At 45.1% G+C, this 18,374-nt stretch overlaps 1 protein-coding gene across 2 annotated transcripts in view; it reads right to left on the bottom strand.

Moving 5' to 3' along the window:
* The window catches only part of CNTN4 (contactin 4), a 301,419-nt gene extending 296,374 nt beyond the window's left edge, over nucleotides 1-5,045 (bottom strand). The window contains exon 1 of one of the 2 annotated variants that reach the window (XM_040568777.1): nucleotides 4,859-5,045. The gene's annotated coding sequence lies outside the window, so the exon portion shown is untranslated. The remainder of the gene's footprint in view (nucleotides 1-4,858) is intronic. The other variant, XM_040568783.1, reaches the window with a different exon arrangement.
* Nucleotides 5,046-18,374: the final 13,329 nt, after the last annotated feature.

Raw genomic sequence — 18,374 nt, 5'->3', positions numbered from 1 at the left:
CTAACTGACTAAGATGACCCACTGAACCTTATGTAGATTGGGTTTAAATACTGCATCTCTTCATTGGCTAAACATTTATGTAAATAAATTGTAAACACAGATTTTGTGTGAGGCCTACAAAGTTCTTACACAGATATGGTTTAGAGAAGAGAAAACCGATCTGGAGTTTGAAGCAGGTCGTCTCAGGACTCACTTGCCTCCTGACCAGCTACAAATGCCCACTGCAATAACATCTTTTGTCCAAGACCTCACTGGTCCTGTACATGACCCTGTAGGGAAGCAGGTCCCAGCAGCTCGGCAGCAACGTCCCTTTGCTGGGTGCAGCCCCCTGCCACCCCCAGCATGTTGGTCAGGGACACTGGCGGAGGTGTGAAGGGCACAACTTTGGACCGTGCTACTGGTGAGCAAGGTTTGTGAAGGGAGAAGGAACATCACAGCATATTGGCTTACTGACTTAAAAAAAAAAAAAGGAAAGAGCCAAGCCTAACAGTTGGTCTTTCAGCCACATCCTACTCTGCAAAGAAGAGTGGGAAAAGCCCAAATGAGATGGCTAATAACAAATGTGTCCAATGAGTCCCACTGAAGCCTGGCTCAAAACATCTGGAAAAAGCAAGGAGAAAAGATGGTAAAATACCATCGTGGTAAAATTTATTTGTGTTCTGTCTGCACGTCGATGCTCAAACCCCTCACCGTACCACTCCAGTAGCCCTGATGGAGATCTGATTCTGCTCAACTGACTTTTTTTCCCCAAATAAATATGAAGTCATTCCTCAGGAATGTTAAATTTTCAAAAGTCCCACAATGCATTTTAGGAGAGCTTGGTGCTGGAAATATCAAAACATTTATTCATTAATAAAGATGTTTGGCCATATCTGAGACATCTCCAGCCAACTTTCAAGTAACAGAGCATCAGCTGCTGATAAACTGGGAGCTTATGGAAGGATTAACAGAAGAAATAAGTGTTGTAGAAGCACATTTTTGAAACTGATAGTTGTTTAACACAGTTTTAAATAAATCCTTGTAAAGTCAATATAAAAAATATAATAGTTGTAGATTATTTCCTTGAGTCCCCATCACATTTTTTTTAAGTGGTAAGCGTGTCACTTACCTTACTGAAGTCCACATGCTGATACAGCTATGCTGTGATTAGATATCACAGGGGGAAAAAAAAAATCACATTGCAGAGTCAAAATTTGCTCCTTATGCTTTAACTTCCTAAATATGAATCATGAATATGGATTACAACACTAGATTAATTGTTTTTAAAATGCTTTGACCCTCTTGGTCCTGGAGGTCTGACTTTCAGTGATTTAACTCAGCAATTCAAAGAAAGAAAACTCTTTTTTTTCCTTGCAGTCATGCTGAAACAGATTTTTATCCTACAGATTAAGATAAAAAGTGACTGCTTGTATCTAGGGAAAAGCAAAGAATGAAGTTATTTCCCAAGTACAACACATACAGTACTAGAAACACTGTTTGGTGCAGAAAATATTGTTGTCTTAGCTCATAATGAAACACGAACCTTGTTTATGCTAAGACTGTAAGCAGATTTGACACAAGAGTTTTTATTTTAATATCAGCATTTTGGGTGGATGATTGTAGGGGACAGGGAATAGTGTGTTCTCATGAAACATTAAATTGGGTGGATGGCATCATTATATATTTGCTTTGCTAATAATAAAAAGAATGAATCACTACTGTCATGATATTCATATTTATATTTGATTAACCACTGTAGCAGATAACAGTAAAGATGTGTGCAAGTTTAAATCTTGGCAGCACGCCTGGATTAGAGCTCCGGAGTTGACATTTGTGGATTTTGTGTGATTCATGTTACTTCCCTGGGTTTGTGATTACCTTCCTGTCAGGGGCTGTGCATCACTCATGCAGCAAGCAGCAGACTCACAATTTCTGCATTTGAAGGAAAACTCCCACCTGTTGCACCAAGCCCTGCTTGAAATAAGCCCATCCTCTGTGTACGAACAGGTCTGAGCGACGGGTCACAAGCAAAATCAAAGGCAGTGCGAAAACAGCTTTTACAGGGACATTACCAGGTCATTTTAGGCCACGGACGGAGGTGTGGGAAGAAAACCCAGACTTGCTCTAATCTAGCCTGGCTAAAAATAGAGCTGCGATGATTTATGAACTTTCAAACGCAGCAGAGGACCCGCACGCAGGAGCAGCCTCTCCTGCGGTGCCTGGGCTGGGGGCTGTGGTCAGGGGGAGGATTTGGGGGGGCTGGGGGGAGCTGCCCCGACCCCACCTGTGCAGAGCCCTCTGGGGGCAGCGCCGCTCCCAGAAGGGTCCGCTTTCGGAGACCACGAGAGAAAGTGAAAAAGCTGTGCTCTGGCTATCCTGGGACTGGCATCCCTCTGGCTCTGCCTCATCTCTACCTCTGGTGCGGGTTTTGTTTGTTTGTTTTTAAATCAAGCCAACTAAGCAGAACTGTCAGACAAAGCCAACTCCCCGATTCAAGGGAAATAAATTACTTGGTGCCAGAATATAAAAAAAATATCCTAAAGTTTTGCATCTTTGGCAAAATTCTACAGGAGCTTGACAACGACACCTGTTTTCATAGGTGTCCCCGACAGGTTAACACAGATACGTATTTTAAATCAAGGCAATGTTAATCCCACAAACTGTAAAGGCTGAGGATCAGATGTGGATATCAAGGAGAAATACTTCTCTGTACAGCAGGAGGTGCGATTTGGGAACCAAGGGGTTCTCTCACCAGCCCCTGGCTGTCTTGCAGTGCCACTGCCTTTGCCTCTGGAACAAACACTCCACAGCTGGTGCTGGAAATTGGTACTCGGGGAAACACACAGTGGAGGGATTAACACTCAAAATGCACCTACAGCCACCACAGGAAGGTCCACAGACCATCCAAGAGGGCTTGTGCCACACCGCTGCCAAAGGGGTCCCTGTGGTCCAGGATGGGGACATGCCAGCATCCGCCACCTCCCGCTGCCCAGGGCACACCAAAGACACACTGCCCCTCGTCTCAACCCACGGGGACCTCGGGCAAGGGGCTGTGGGGCTCCAGACATCACGGATAATGCACCAGGGCACTGGCCATGTACAGTTCAGGTTAGGAAGAAATAGTGTTTCATCCTACTTAGTGTTTGGATGCTAATGGAGAAGTGAGGTAAAGCAAGGTAAGCTTCTCTTCTGCTGTCCTTCGCATCCAGTGCATACAGCTCGTCCGCAGGTAGATCAGAACAAGCTTAAAATTCTGGGAGCAGTGGATGAACTAGAAGAAAGCTCAGCTCCACTGCAGCAGGTACACACGGGGAAATTCCCAAGTCACCCGAGTTTTGCCAGGATCATTTGACTCCAGCTCTCAGCAGGCACACTGTGGTGTACGCCTCCAGGCTGGCTAACACCCGGGCAGGAGCTCCCCGGGAGCCCTGGGATGGGTGCTATTTACAATGACACACAAAGCTTTTGGTGTGGCTTCCTGCCAGAGGTTAGTTCACTTGATGGGAGCTGATGAAAAACCTCCCGAAATCAAGCAAAACCCTGGCAGACGTATTTAGCTCAGCCCAGAAGTGAGCACGGCGAGGAAGAGGTTGCTGCACCCAGCAGAAGCCATTGTCTAAAGCAGGCTGCTCTGGGAAAATTAGCAGTGTGCACACCCCTAAATGAGGCTGTACAGCGAGTAAAAGAGGGATTAGCTGTGTAAAGTAAGTCCTTTTGGTATTAGATTAAAGGGGGGAGGTGACTTTGAAGGATTATTCAAGAGCCATTTAAGCAGTTTTCGGGGACTTACAAACGCAGGGTAAAAAAAAAAAAAAAAAAAAGCGAGCTCGCCGGGTCCAGCAAAGAAGCCAAATGAGTGTCCTGGCCGGGAAGGCAGCAGCAGGGGCTCCAGGAGGAGGCTGGAGCGGGCTGGCCCCGAGAGCAGCAGCGGGGCCCCGCTTCCCACGGCCGCGTGGGGCGCAGCTGCGGGCGGAGCGGGGCCGGAGCGCGGCGGGGGGCGGCCGGGGATGCTCGGGGCCGCCGGGGGGCACGGGGAGGCTCCGGCACCGGGCGGCCGGGGGCTCGCGGCGGTCCCTGCCCCCGCGGAGCGATCGACCTGCTAGGACGAGGGTCCCGAGCCGCACCACGTAAACAGGGGGATGCGCCAGAGCAAAGACAAAACCCGGCTCCTCTCCACAGCCAAATGTTCCCCGTTTTCCCCGCACCTCGGGGCGCCTAATCAACGTGCTGGCTCTTAATCCTTTGCCCACATTAATCCAGCAAGAGGAAATGAATGCGCTGCTGCAAGACATCAGGCTGCTTTATTAAACCCTCGTCGCAGAAACCAGCCCCTGCTTAGTCTAAAAGGTGATGGATAATTAGTATGTAAGATACAAACTATTTCCACTTGTTATGCAGGCAGCATCGTTTAATTTGTAGTTTAGAGAGCGAGTCACTCCTGTCTGGGATAAATAAAACAACATGCTGCATTATGTTGCTCACGACACGGAAGCAACATCAGCCTGGAGAAAGCAAAAGAAGCGAAAACTCGAGCAGGAGAACGCTGGCTGCATCAAGCAAAAAGTTATGCATGCATTTCTGCCAGCCTGCCAGGGAGCATCCCTCCGGCGGCAGAGCCGCGCACACCCCCCCGGCCCCAGCCCCACGCTCCCCACCGCCGCCCCCAAGCCCCCCAAGGGCCGGCTCTGCCCGACCCCGGCTTTCCTCCCGCATCCCCGCGGAGCATCCCCGGCGGCGGCGCTCCCCGAGCCGCTCGGCATCGCGGGGGCCGCTCCGCACCCCGCGCTCCGCACCCCGCAGCCGGTTCTCTCCTTCATCCCCGATTTCATTTCCACCTCCCCAACCTGCCTCCCTCCTCCCGGCGCAGGGCTGCGCTTACCTGGCCGGGGCGGGGGGCATGCTGGGCTGTGCTGGGCTGTGCTGGGCTGCGCTGGGCTCGGTGGTCGCCGCCTGCCCGCCGTGCGCGGAGCCCCGAGGTGCGCGGCTCCCGCAGCAGCCCCGCGGCCGCAGCATTGAGCGGCAGCGGCCGGGAGCCGGGCAGCTCGGCGCAAACCCCACCTCCCAAACCTGCGCCGTGCACGGGGGGCGGGCGGAGGAGCGGCGGGTGCGCGGCCGCCCTTAACCCTTCTCCCGCCCCGCTCCCCGCAGCACCGCCGCCGGGGCTCGGCCGGGCACCGGGCGGCTCCCCCCGGCCGAGCGCTGCCCGATACAGTCCCGGTGCCAGCAGCCGGGGAGCAGAGGGTCCCCCCGGTGCGGTGCTGGGCACCTCACTGCTTCTCCGAGGCTGCCTCCGGTAGCGCTGCCAGCTTTGCCGTGATTGTGCTCACTCTTCCCAAACTGCCTCCCTCCATCTGCCCAGTCCGCCCTCTCCTCTCATCCCCTCGCTGACCCTCCTCGTCTAAGAAAAGAGAGAGTTTTGGGCAGGGAGCTGAGCCCGCAAGCTCCCACCCGTGCCCCTTGCAGCCCCCTCACCGCCGCTCCACCAGCAGCCGTCCTGCGCTGGGATCTTCCCCAGGGTCCCTGATGGGGGTCTCCACTTGTCACTGCAACGCAAATAATGAGCCACGAGCTGCTTCGAAAGTCAGGGTTCAGGCTTAATGAGCAGAGTGATTTAAAGGCAGAAAGAAAAGCAAAAATTGTATGCAGAACGGAAGGTGGGACCTACCTTTCCCCCTGTCCTGGAATATCGTATGGGGAAGTGCTCTTAAATGACTGTGCAAAAAGTGTCTTTCGGTGCAAACAGGGTACTCAGCCTTAACTGTGCCTCCCCTGGGTTTTGAGGGATTAAGTGAAACCCTTATTATGTTTAATTATCTCGAGTTGCTCTCTGTGCTTGCTGCCTTGCTTTATGGTTTAATAAACTGCACATCGATATAAACTGAATGACAATTAACATTAGTGCAGGTTGGATTCGCGTTTATTGCTGCTCACAGGTTCGCTCTCGACGTGCCTCCGCTCAGAGGTTTCCTTGACGCCTAGCAGCACCTCTTCATTAGCGCAGCTCCCAGCTCCAAAAGGCGGCTGGAAAACACCCCCAGAAGCTCGGGGGCATGCAGGGACCGCAGGTTCAGCCCCTTGTGCTGACCCGTGGGTCTTGGGCAGCAGCAGGGCTCCTAAGGGAGTGCCTTGCACCAGCCCAGTCCCCAGCAGCCACCCAGTACCACTGCCCCCAGTGCCTTTGGGACGCCTGGCTCCCATATGATGGAGGATGGCCCCAAGAAGAGACCGCTGCATGCAGAGGGGTCGGGAAAGGTGCTGCCTTTCCTTGTCCTGGTGAAGCTCTAACGTCAGATCCAACAGCGAAAGCGGAGTCTGGAGGAACCAGGAGTGTTGTACTTGAGCAGCGTACGAAGGAATCCCACGTGTTATGAAACGTTATATAAATGTTATGTGTTATTTGTGTAATCTCATTCTGATTTATACAATGGTGGAGACTGCTCAGTAATCCAAAATAAATATATTTCAAGTTTAGCTCCGAGTGTTTTCAATCTGGGAGTGCCTGTGTCTCCAAGGTCACCTCATAAATCCTGGCGCTGTGGCACGGTGCTGCCAATCTGTGTGGGGTGTAATAACTCTTGAGGGAAATCAACGCTGAAAATGCTGCCGAATTTTTCAAATGGAACATGCGTAGAATACATCATCACAACACATCTGAGCATGCAACAGCCGTACAAGTGCCAGAGAAAAACATCATCCACTCTCAACTGGGTGGCAACCAAAAGCAAATGAGATCTGAAAGGTAAAACCATGCAACCAGTGTGTGCAGACAGATGGCTCCCCTGAAAAGCCTTTTGGTCGTGCCACCATCTCTGCATACGGTGTAACTCACCGCCGAAGTGACGAGAAGACGAGGTCACCTGCTTCAGTTCTAAATGAGTCCACGGACAAGGCCAGAGGTGGAGAAATCAGAAATGAAAGACTCCATTCTAAAATTCAGACAAATTCTTTTTAGCAAATAGTCTAAAATACTTCATAAATCCAGCAAGAAAAACTGCCTTGCAGGTTTTTAAGATCGCTCAAAATAATAAAGCTGACACGTTGAATAAAGCCTTACAGCGCGACCTTCAATGCACGCCGCTGTGCGACTGCATGCAGGCTTGGCAATCGGGATATTCGTGCCAGAGCACCGCAATGTTATTTAGCGTGGTAATATTAATTACGTGAAAACAAACTACTTTTAATTGCCATGAAGGTTGTCGCACAGACGTGCAAGCACAGCCAGGCAGAAGGCCACACCAGCACCATCCCTGATGCGTCTGTGCTGCCCTGCCCGGCCGTCGCCGTCTCGCGGTGTGTCCACGTGCTCCCAGTGCTGATGGAGGTGCACGGCCCTGCAGCACTTCCACACCGATTTACAGGGATGAAACAGACACGGGGCCAGGCTGTGATTTATGGATGCTGTACTCGCAGCCCGAACTTGGCAGAGGCTCCTTTGTTTAGGCTCCAGTTCGTATAAATCTTGGAAAGGGTTTGGGCATTGTTTCTCTAATACGATAAGACTTTGTTAAGCAGCTCCTCTTTAAATGTCTGATACAAAGCATCTCCAAGGTTTACACTGTAGTTTTGTCTGACCTTTAATTAAAATACCAAGAGCATCTTTACAAGGTGATGGCTATTTGGAAAGTTCTTCGAGGGGCTGTTTAAGTCTAGGGCTGCTTTTACCTCAGTGATACAGACAGCGATGCAGCATACAAGGAGTTTTGTAGAAATTTGCCTTTCTTTTTAACCATTACCAGCCTCATGTCATGAGTTTAATTTCAAGATAATGCAATAAATTCATCATTTCAAAGGCGATAAAGCAAGAAAAGAATAATCAACAACTGGCTGTGAGTTATTTGCAATGTGATCTGTAAATATGCCCACATCCACAGTTAAGTGACAGCACAGATGGTGAGATGTGGGAGAATAAATCTTTTAGACAAAGTTGAAGTGATATTAGTGCTGTGGAAAGGTGGTAGATGGATGGCCTCAGAGGCTGACGTCCTATTTCCAAGTGAGGAAGAAACTGAAGCAAAACCCTTGTTTTACTAGTACAACCCAGCGTGTGTTTGAGAAACCATTGCTTGGAGACACAAGGTGAGGTTTCCTCTGAACTGATTCAATCTTTGGCCACTCTGGTGAGGTCCCTGCCAAAGATGCCAGTGAGTAGCAATTTCAGTGAAGCATTTTGAAGAATGTGGATATTTATTCATAATAAAATGGTGGAGAACCAAACATCCAAGCCTACGAACTTAGTGGCATTAAATAGTCTTCAGATAGTACCTTCAACAACTTTACCGTACAAGGATAAAGTACAGCACTAGGCTTTTCAAGATGCAGAATTTTTGACAGAGTTTTAATTTATTTCATTTAATTCTAAATTTGTTAGGTCCATAAAGTCTCTGGATGGCAATGACACTTCTGCCTACCTCAAGGAGCACCAAAATGGACCGAAAAATAATTCAATAATTGCTGGAAAAGAAACTCTTTTGCAGTCTAAAAAGCTCGGTTCAAGTAGCAGCTGAGTCCAGATTCTTTGTGTGTTGTTCTTTGGACTTCTGTACCAAACTCTCCCTGAACCTTTATAAAAATCCCGTAGGGCTTACGTTTCCTAGTCACATTTGATAATAAAGCACATTTTTATGACCAAGTTACCAAATAATGAAATTCGGGATTTTTGAATGAAAATGATGCAATCCTCAAATGGTAAAACTATAATTTATTACTCTAAATTAAGGCCCTAGGTTACAAAGCAAAGAATTTTAACATTAAAAAAAAAAAAAAAAAAGCAGAGGAAGAGCCTGAAGCTTCTCAGTCTAATAGTTATAAATTATTTTTGTCATGATTAAGATTTCAATGTGACACCCACTGCTACATTTTAGTAGTTAGAGAAACACATTAATATAAACTTCATTATCTGCAGTGATTTTTTTTAGATTAGATTTGAAATGCAATAATTTAATTACTTCAGAAATTAAAAAAAAAAAAAGCTCACCATATTTCTATATCATCACAAAAGGGAAGTTTCAAATGATGCAACCTCAGTAATAAAATATGTATGTTAAAAATGTTAAAAATAAGTACCTTTAAAAAGACAAAATTCAGAGTGTGTTGCCACGATAAGGTGCTGACATTTATAAATGCCATGTGATTAGCATGTGAAGAAGAGATACACATTCATTGTATGCTAAGACCTATTAATCATCCGTCACCTGATAAACATGCGGCATAATGCCCTCCCCGTTCCCTTTCAAAGTCCTAACAGAGATGGCTGTGGGCACCGATTACTCAAAAACTTTGGTTTGGTTGCTTATCAATGTGGGTCAAAATTAAAGAGTGGGTGAAAGAAAGTGTTAACCAGTAGCCTCATCAACCACTGTGCTGGGGTTCTTCTTCCAAAGGTAGCCTACAGCTCTCTGGTGCGTCTTCTGCTGTAAACGTTCTGCTGAAAACTTTGCTTTTTGGCCTTCAGGGAATGAAGCTTCACTAATGAGCACTCCAGCCAGGTGAAGCCCCACTGATTCCAATGTATCCCTGCATCATTCTCCATGAATCCGACTGTATGAGCCGGGGAGAAGTGACAGCTTTTCTTCACGCAGAGAAGCCTGCCTCTGGAGTCAAGCTCTCCAAGCCAGATAAAATTCCACACATCTAGAGAAAAGCCAGCTTGAGGCACTTAGGAGTTCATGTCCCAGGACAAGAGTTACGAAGTTAAACACGTGGTCAGGCAGAGGAGCAAGAAATGCCTCCTTCCTCTAGGACACAGAGCAGCTGAACTTCCTGTGTTCATGCTACCAAATGCAGGTACTATAATGAATGCTTTTGCACTGACACGGTATCTGTTGACGAGTACGTCTCCCACAAACACAGGCAGACCTGTCTCCTTCCACCAGCAGAGCCTCCAACTTCAGAGCTGCATCAGGGCCCCAACGAGGGCCTCACACAAGCCACCCATTGAACTTTCAGTGATTTAGAGTTACACGGTTGGAGTTGTAGGTCGCTAACTAAAACCCCTTCAGAATACGAGCTGCTCTTCTCAGTAATGAGAACTGGAAGGCCGTTAAGGCTTCCCCTAGAATTGGAGCCACGGAGACAATTTCGAGCAAGACATAGTCTATTCTTAATGTACAGATAAGGAAGGACAAAAATAGAACTGGATTAATTTCAGCACAGAAATACAGGGAAAAATATATTTGTGCCAAGAAAAAAGAAAGTAATAAAAATTTTTATATGAAAGATTTCTATAGCGGCCATTAAAAACAACAGAGAGGGGAAAAAAAAAAAAGAGCATAGGAAAACATCTCTCTGCAGCTTATGAATAACAGATAAACTTCATTCCAGTAATGATAGGGCAAGGATTTATTTGAAGAGTAGTAACCTGCCAATAATAAAGATAAATACTTTTATAGCCTTTGGAAGAATAAAAACAAAGCTGAGTTTCTTTTTTTGTTTTTAATTGAAACAATTATTTTGCCTGGGACAGTTGGGTACATTCGACAGATAAGTTATTAACTGTCATTTTGGAATTTTAGCACTGTACAGCAGTTACCAAGCTGCCGATTCTGCAGACATACTTTCCTAAAAGGGATTGTATTATTGTGGAAGTCATGTGGGCAGTACGTGAACATGCATATTCCCGTTTAAGTCACTACCTGAAAATAATATCCTGGATCGGGTACATCTTATGGGATAAAACAGAACCAAATCACTTTGGCCCAAACATTTTTATGATGTTTAAGTACAGGAGCAATTTTACATATATGATGAAGCCAGAAAAAAAAGTCAAATCAGTGAAAGAATGCTGTAGAGCATTCAGAATGCTACACCATCAACACTGTGAGACATCCAACAGGTGCCAGGCAATGTAGTGCTTAATGTTGCTTACCCACGAGTCCATATCTCCCAAACTTGAAAGTACCACTGCTTGTACTTTACCTGTGAGAAACTATCCCCATTTTGGGGACTGTATTAAACGGAGCAGTTGGGGAGCTGCTGTATAAACCCGATCAGAACATAGCATTTACATCTTGTGCTACAGTTGCCTGATGGTGCATACAAACTGACTGAAATGTTTGAGTTTATTTCACGAGCAGTTGCAAAAGCAAGTATTGCTGTAATCACAGATCTCATTGGAGTTACCTCCCCTGCTGCCCCACAAGAATTTTGCTGTATAACTAGAATTAACACATTAAAGCTGGTGCAATAAAACAGAGATCCAAGGACACAAAATTATTTGTCCTGTTCAAAGAAACAACCAGCAGCTGAATCGTCCTCTTCCCACCTCGACAGCTCAGGAGCTATACCACATTGGAAGCCATGGGTGCAGCTGCCACCTCCCATGGTCTCCTCTGCCATTGACTTGCCTGCTGCTCTAGATCCCCAAACTCCTGTTTGTGCCCTGGCAGGCACTGAACCTGCTTGTTCCTGCTCTTCTCTGATAGTGACAAAGAATTATCCATGTATTTTCAATGCCTGGATTAGATCTCCATTTTGAAAGCCAAACCTTTGCAGAGAGATCACCAAAACTGTCCATAGCCTCGTTCACATCCCAGGGGCTCCAGCCCATCACACCCCTGTGGGCTATGGGGGCTTCAGCACAAAGGTGCCACAGTCACCATGTCTGCCATTGGCCATGTGAGCATACTGATCTCTGGGGATGAATGCAAATTTCTGGTGTGGTTGGTTTCACCTGAGCTGAGTATTTACAAGGTGAAGGCTTCCAGGATGCATCTGTCTTCAGGAGAAAGAAAAGCATGGAAGCAAGGGGTACATTAGAGCTAACTGATGAACATAAATGCTTCCAAATTTTGTTTTTGTGTATTCTGCAAGCTTTATGGACCTTCCTGTAGTGGCAGAGCTGCTGGTCATTAAATAAAAGGAAGCGTAAGAAAACGATGGCTGAAATTTTTCAAAAGCTAAGTGTTTTTTTTTTTTTTTTTTTTTTTTTTTTTTTTTTCCCCTTAAAGAATGGATTTAGCTCCGCAAAGGAAAGGCAAGTGAACCATTTGAAACCCTAAGGAAATGCTTACTCCTTCCTCTGCAATGCTGAGATGTTCCACTAAGGCTTACATTATTAAGAGTCTTCCAATGGATTTATGAACAGAAGATTACATTCTTAATGCTGCTTCTCAGAAATTGAGTGAATAATTCAAGGCACACCAATATACTACGGAAAACAGAAAAGTACCTTACAGCTTGGTACCATACAAAGAAAGTGAGCCTTAAGCTCACTCAAACTATATAAATGTGATATATGTAGCCTAAAGACCACTGCGTATGAGACAGCTGTATGAAGTGAGGTGGTATAAAGCACTGAGCGGGAGCTGCAGAATATGTAAACAAATGCTAGCAATAATGCACAAGTATAACATAAGACTGATAGCACTACCCATGAAAAACATAGTAGTTGGACCATTAATAAGATCCTTTTGTGCTTCATATTGACAGATTTAGAGCATCTGCTCATCAGAAGTCAAAGAAATTAGAGTGATAGCCCAGGGCGGTGAGTCAGCTACCAGAGGAGGTTCATCTTTGTGTCAGGAGGAGGAAGCAGCAGCAGTTGGAAGTTGCCTCTTTAAATACCTGCACTGTACCCTTTAACAACATTTTTTTTGCCCTTTAAGAATGTTCTTGGCAAATAGGGATAGGCTTCCATCAGATGTGCCAGGATGGGAAGAAGCCATATTATGTATGTGAGATATTAAGGCAGGGAATGGCACTGTTCTGCTAGATTTGACAGGGAGCTGCTAAAATGGGTGGTGGTATGGGGAAACTTGAAATGGGAATGGTTTGATTGGAGATTGTTGTATGCAGCTCAAGACATTCTGAGGTAAATAGTAAATCAGTTATCCCTACACATGAATTCCTGCTGAGGTATGAGAAGAAGCCTATATCTGATGACCAGTGGAGGTAAAGGCCAATGTGGACCCAAGTGAAAAGACAGGAGCTTGAGATCGTCAAGAAACTGTATTGAGGTATTCAACGAAATACCTCTTCTCTTCTTGCACCTTCTCTGCCTACCAGAAGCTGGCATCACTCACTCCTCCTGGCCCACCCCAGAGGCTGATAAGGAACCTTTGTCTCCATGTGGAGAAGCGAGCTCTGCGGCAGGCCAGGAGCCCATGCCACATGCTGGAGAGGCCCGTGTGAGCGCGGCCTTTCCCAGAGGTAGGGGCTGCTGCCCCCCGAGAGCCATGCTGGAGAGGGTATGGAGCTGATGCAAGATGCAGTGAGCCAGCAAAGTGATCTCTGGGGAAACCTCTCATCCAGGGCTGGCTGTTTAATTGTGAAATGGGGACTGGTATTGATTTGCCCATCTGTCCCCTGTGAACACTTCTTCTTCCACAAGGAGTCAGCCTCCCTGAGTGCTAACCCAACAGCGTTTCCATCAAAGTCATTATCTGGCAAATCCATCCTCAAAATGCTTACATGCCTGCTCAGCTGCTCGTTTGAGCAGTGCACAGGGGACACCCAGCCCGGGATGCCAGGAGCTTTCTGCGAAGCATTTCCCACCAGGGCTGGAGCTGCTGGGGATTTGCCAGGGCTTGGGCTGCACCCTCCAGAGCAGCTCAGCCCAGCCCAGCAAGGAAGAAGAATTTTATCAGTGTACTGGTCATAAGCTTTCTGATTCAGACTTGGTGCCTGGGGGACTCAGTGTTTGCACGGTCCCACCAGGAAGGTTCCTCGCCAGGTTTTACGTCTGCTAGAGCCTGCGTGAGCAAAGTGGGACACTAATATCTGCTTTCCCCACCTTCAGCATAACCTCTGCAGGAGGAGAAAAAGATGGCATAAAAGAGCAGATCTGAGCTGCCTTCATCAGAAAGGAGCCTTTCCCTTCTCAAACACGCACGCCTTGACACCTGACTCGATATCACAGTTAAAATTTATCCCTGTGTAATGTCCCAAAGGCAATAAGGGTGAAGAATGTGTGTCCTTTACTACTGTTGGGTACCTGCTCCCTATCTTTATTTTAAATTACTGATGATAAATAAAAAGAAAGAGCAAAAGAAGCCCATAAGAACAAAAGATCATAGTCTTTTCTGTGCTGTGGAGTGATCCAGCTGATTTAACTGTGTAGAAACATTTGATGCTCGCTGCAAGTTACTTTGTTGTGCGCTCAGATTAACTGTATGTGGTTTGTCTCACTGCTGTCTTTGTTTGTGGGCTATTTTTAGATCTGAAAAATGTTCAGCAATTAGCTGCTTTCTCACTGTGTTTGTTCTTCATCAGACGTTGCAGGTTCTTTCTTTCCTGCGGTAAGCCTAGCTGTAGCTGCTGCACGCTCGGCTTGCCTTGTGCCATGCGCTCAACAGCGTGAGGCTAGGAGCTGATTCCTGACCTGTTTGCCATTCCCAGCCTTCTGCTTCTTCTTGGGTAATCTGAGCACTCAGTTTTGCATTACACAGGCTGTGCTGCCTATGTAGCCCACAACTGCAATAATTGTTCTCTTTAAACATTGTCATTTGCTACCCAGTGGTATTAGTGTGGATAAAGTCAGTAATAATGAGTTTTCTACTGTCAAGTAGAAGAATCAAATAGAGGTAAAAATGACACCAGAATGTTAAGTCAGTGCTGTTTGAAACTGAGATAAATTTTGTTTTGTTGCACAATCCCATCTTCTTCAGCTTTTGCAAAGCCTCAGAAGATCTACCCCATCCACATTCACCTGCCATGAATCCCTACAGCACTCATGGCAGCTGCAGACCAGGCAGGTAGCTGGATATTTGTTTAATGCTTTGGCAATATTCATGACATTCTTATTTAATGTCAACTCCCACTTGATTTTACAGGCAATTATGGCTCAGTTAGGGCTATTGTATCAGCCTGACTTTTCTTCCTCCCTTTCTCCCCTTCCTTTTTATTCCTGGATATTATACCGTTCACAATCTGTGTCAAAACCTGTTTACATTCATTCCAATCTACCACTTACACAGGCACTTTGATAATGTGCCTTTGCTGTAAGCACATAACAGAGGCTGTTTCATATGGAGAGCGACACAAATAATGAGTAGAAAACATGTATTGCATTCTATGGAAGTAATTTATTACCAGCCAGAAAGCCAATGAAGGTCCGTGCACTATTTTTGCCCTACTTTGAGCTTTAGGGTGTGAAGCTGATACAGTGACATGTCTCCAAGCTGACTCCTGGCAGAGAAATATCTCATATTTTGGTTTGGTTTGTTTTCCTTAGCATTAGTTGAAGGATAAATTCTTTTTTCTTTTCTTTTTTTTTTTTTTTTTTTATGCTAGGAAAGGAGGGGCCATGACGACAGAGGTTAGAGTCCCCCCATCAGCATCCATCAAGGCTGGTGGCAGTGAGGCTGGGCTCTACATCTCGTGTCCGTGCATCTGCACTGTGTTTGCCAAGTGCTTGCCGCTCTGCTAGGAGAGGGAGGTCAGCGGAGCTGCTCTGGGTCACCTACACTCATACTTCCCATGTATACTCCCTAGGAATGCGTAAGAGAGAGAAATCCTCTGAAAAGTCTTGTTTCACCCAGTCTTGAACTTCTGCAGTTGTGCCTCGACAATATCTCCTGCAAGAGTGAAGCCATCACAGCTGAAAGAAAATAAAATAAGAAAACTATGTCGCTCTCTCATATCTCCTGACTTTCACAGTTTGATATTCACAATCAGATAATAGCAGCTCAGATCTTTTCTGTCATTTTGCCCAGCACGCACTTGGAATAGCAGTGGAATTTAAACTACTATCTGTAATATTTTTATTGAGAACTGTATGTGAAGAACGGTATCTCGCTGAAATAAGCACCTTAGCCATTTCTGCATTTCAGGGGGGTTCATTTTTGGTGACACACACTGCATATGAACCTTCATGATATACTGGCTAGGTAGTGGAGAGCAAAGTCACATGCAGACAACGGTGATTTCCAATATTGCTGATATTTGTAATTGAAGAAAGCAGATGAACAAAACTTCCCTCTCTAACCTTCCTGACACATCAGCTGAGCCCAGGATGACATTCATAAATAAGTGTTTTGCCCAAGCTTGTCTGAATCTGCAGGCTAGCTTATAGTATTATCATCAATATCCATGAACGTCTGTGGCTTCATTTTGTTAATTGAAGACTTATTTCTAGTTTAAACCAGACTTTCTGGAAACCTATCTTAATGCCTCCTCTGTCGGAGGTGGAAGTCTCATTTTGCAATTAGATGCCAACATTAAAAGCTGTGACTACATCACCGATGGTCATACAAAGATATTGTAAATGTGTGGAAAAATTGAAGCCTCAGTTATGCTCTTAAAAAACAGCACCATCTTATTTTCACTACTTCCTGAGTCAAAGCAACTCGATTAATGTGCAAAACAGGTTCTTAATTTCTCTTTTGTTTTCTGTTTGTTGTAATTGTTTACTTTATAAATAGGCAGCATCTCTCAACATGTTTGCTCTGTTTTATGTTTTTAATAGAGCATACAGGAGTAAGGAAAAAAACATATACGGTAAACAGGATGGCTGTATTCCTCTGGGAATTTATTTTTCTGTTTATTTTATGTTTCCTAAGACACCTTTCAGGGTCCTGAGCTAATGCCATTCTGACTTCTCTACTTCAGCTCATTGAACCCGCTCTCCACTGTCACACCACTGGCAAGAAATGAGAAATTCTGAGGGTCAGTGAACAAAGCAAATTTTCCCATTACTGCAAGTGAAACTATTTAGTTTTGGACTATTTGTATCTGTGATGCAGTGTGCCAGTACACTAAGATGCACTAAGAACACTTCACTACTAAAATACAGTTTTCCTTGTTTGGCATTGCCATATAGATTTCTGTTGTGAAAAACTCATAGCTCAATACTCAGGAGAGGATATTTTCCCTTTCAGCTGCTGCTGTTTTGGTAGTTGACATCTATCAGTTGTTTTGACTTTATTAAAAACAAAGAAACAATCAGTCAATCAATCAAACAAAAAACACTAACAACCTATAGATACCACAGAGACAAAACTCAAAGATCAAGTGAGCACAGCTTCCCAGTCTGACCTCTCCATCAGTCTGTAGCCGCATGTGTACCTCCGAGCATTACAAAGGCTGGGTAGGAGAAACAAGACTGATTCTGCCATTCAGCTATGGATGCTTCTGTTTCCAAAATTTGCACTGGAGTAAATATCCCCCTGCCTACCAAAATCAAAGAAACCAGTATGTCTGTCAAGAGTCAAATGTGTCAAGGCTACCTGTCTGGGTTGAGAACAGTTTATTACACTTATAACATTTACAAGTTCTCCAACTTAGCTTAAAAGTATTTCTTAAAAAATATGTGCAAGATTTTGGCTGTACAAAATAAAACTGCTAAAAATCAGAACAATCATAAGCACCCTGTGTAGTGCAAGAAGTCTAGAAAGCAAGTAAATAAATGACACGAACACATGGTCAACAGAAGACTTATGGCATAGCTCCTTGTCAGGTGCCAGTCTGTGACCCTTGCCTCAGAGGTACTGTTTGTTATTTACTTTGTGAAATGGGTGATCATAACATTAAATCCTGCAGGCCTTCCAACTTACTCTCTCGGTGTGTGTCAAGAAAGTAGTAATAGGTAAATTTTTGAGCAAAAAAATACTGAATCATTTCTAAGGTCAGGTGGTAGAAATACAGAGACTAAAGCAGCAAAACAGCAGGGTGAGTATCTCCATAGTAATCGTCTACACGACCAGATAATTCAACAGCTTGGAAACAGCAGTCAACAGATCTCTTCCTATCCATCACCTACCTTGGAAACCCTTACTGAATAACTATGTTTGTACTAAGTGCTGATGCAGTGCTTGTATTTCTTCCAGAACCAGACATGCAACACTTCAGCAAGCATATGATAGCATAATTGTTTCTGATGCTATATCTCAGTTTGGTGCGATCTTCAGCATTTGATAGGGATAAAATGAAGTCCTTTACAGAGATGTATAATATGTTATACCAAATTTGTACTAGCTTAAGACCAGCTGCTGAAAGAGGCTCCATAATTTTATCTTTCCTCCTTTTCCACAAAGCATTATGGAAAATATGACATTTAACTAACCACAATTCACTTAAAAATATTATCTGTATAAAAATTGATCACACTTGACTAAGAATCTCATATTAACCATCTCTGAATTAAAAAAAAAAATAATAATAATCCTGCAGCTTGATAGCAATTGGTTCTTCTTTTAAACTTGTCCATTTTAGCCTTGATTTCATTTTTACTTATTCCCAAGTGGTTTTAGACTTCCATCAAGGGGCTTCACTGTTTAAAGGTCTTTTTTATGAGCAACAAACAAAAGGAAATGCAGATGTTGATTTGGAAACCTTTTCACGTTACCTGTTGACACAGCTGTCAATTACTGCTCTCTGTCTGACTAGCACCTACACTGTATACTGGCGTGGAAGGATTTTTCTTGTAGTTATTGCTATTTCATCTTCCTAACTGATCTGAC

Source organism: Cygnus olor, chromosome 10 (assembly GCF_009769625.2).
Source record: "Cygnus olor isolate bCygOlo1 chromosome 10, bCygOlo1.pri.v2, whole genome shotgun sequence".
Lineage (NCBI taxonomy): Eukaryota > Metazoa > Chordata > Aves > Anseriformes > Anatidae > Cygnus > Cygnus olor.
Note: the sequence above shows the minus strand (reverse complement) of the source record. Positions and strands in the feature narration are given on the sequence as shown.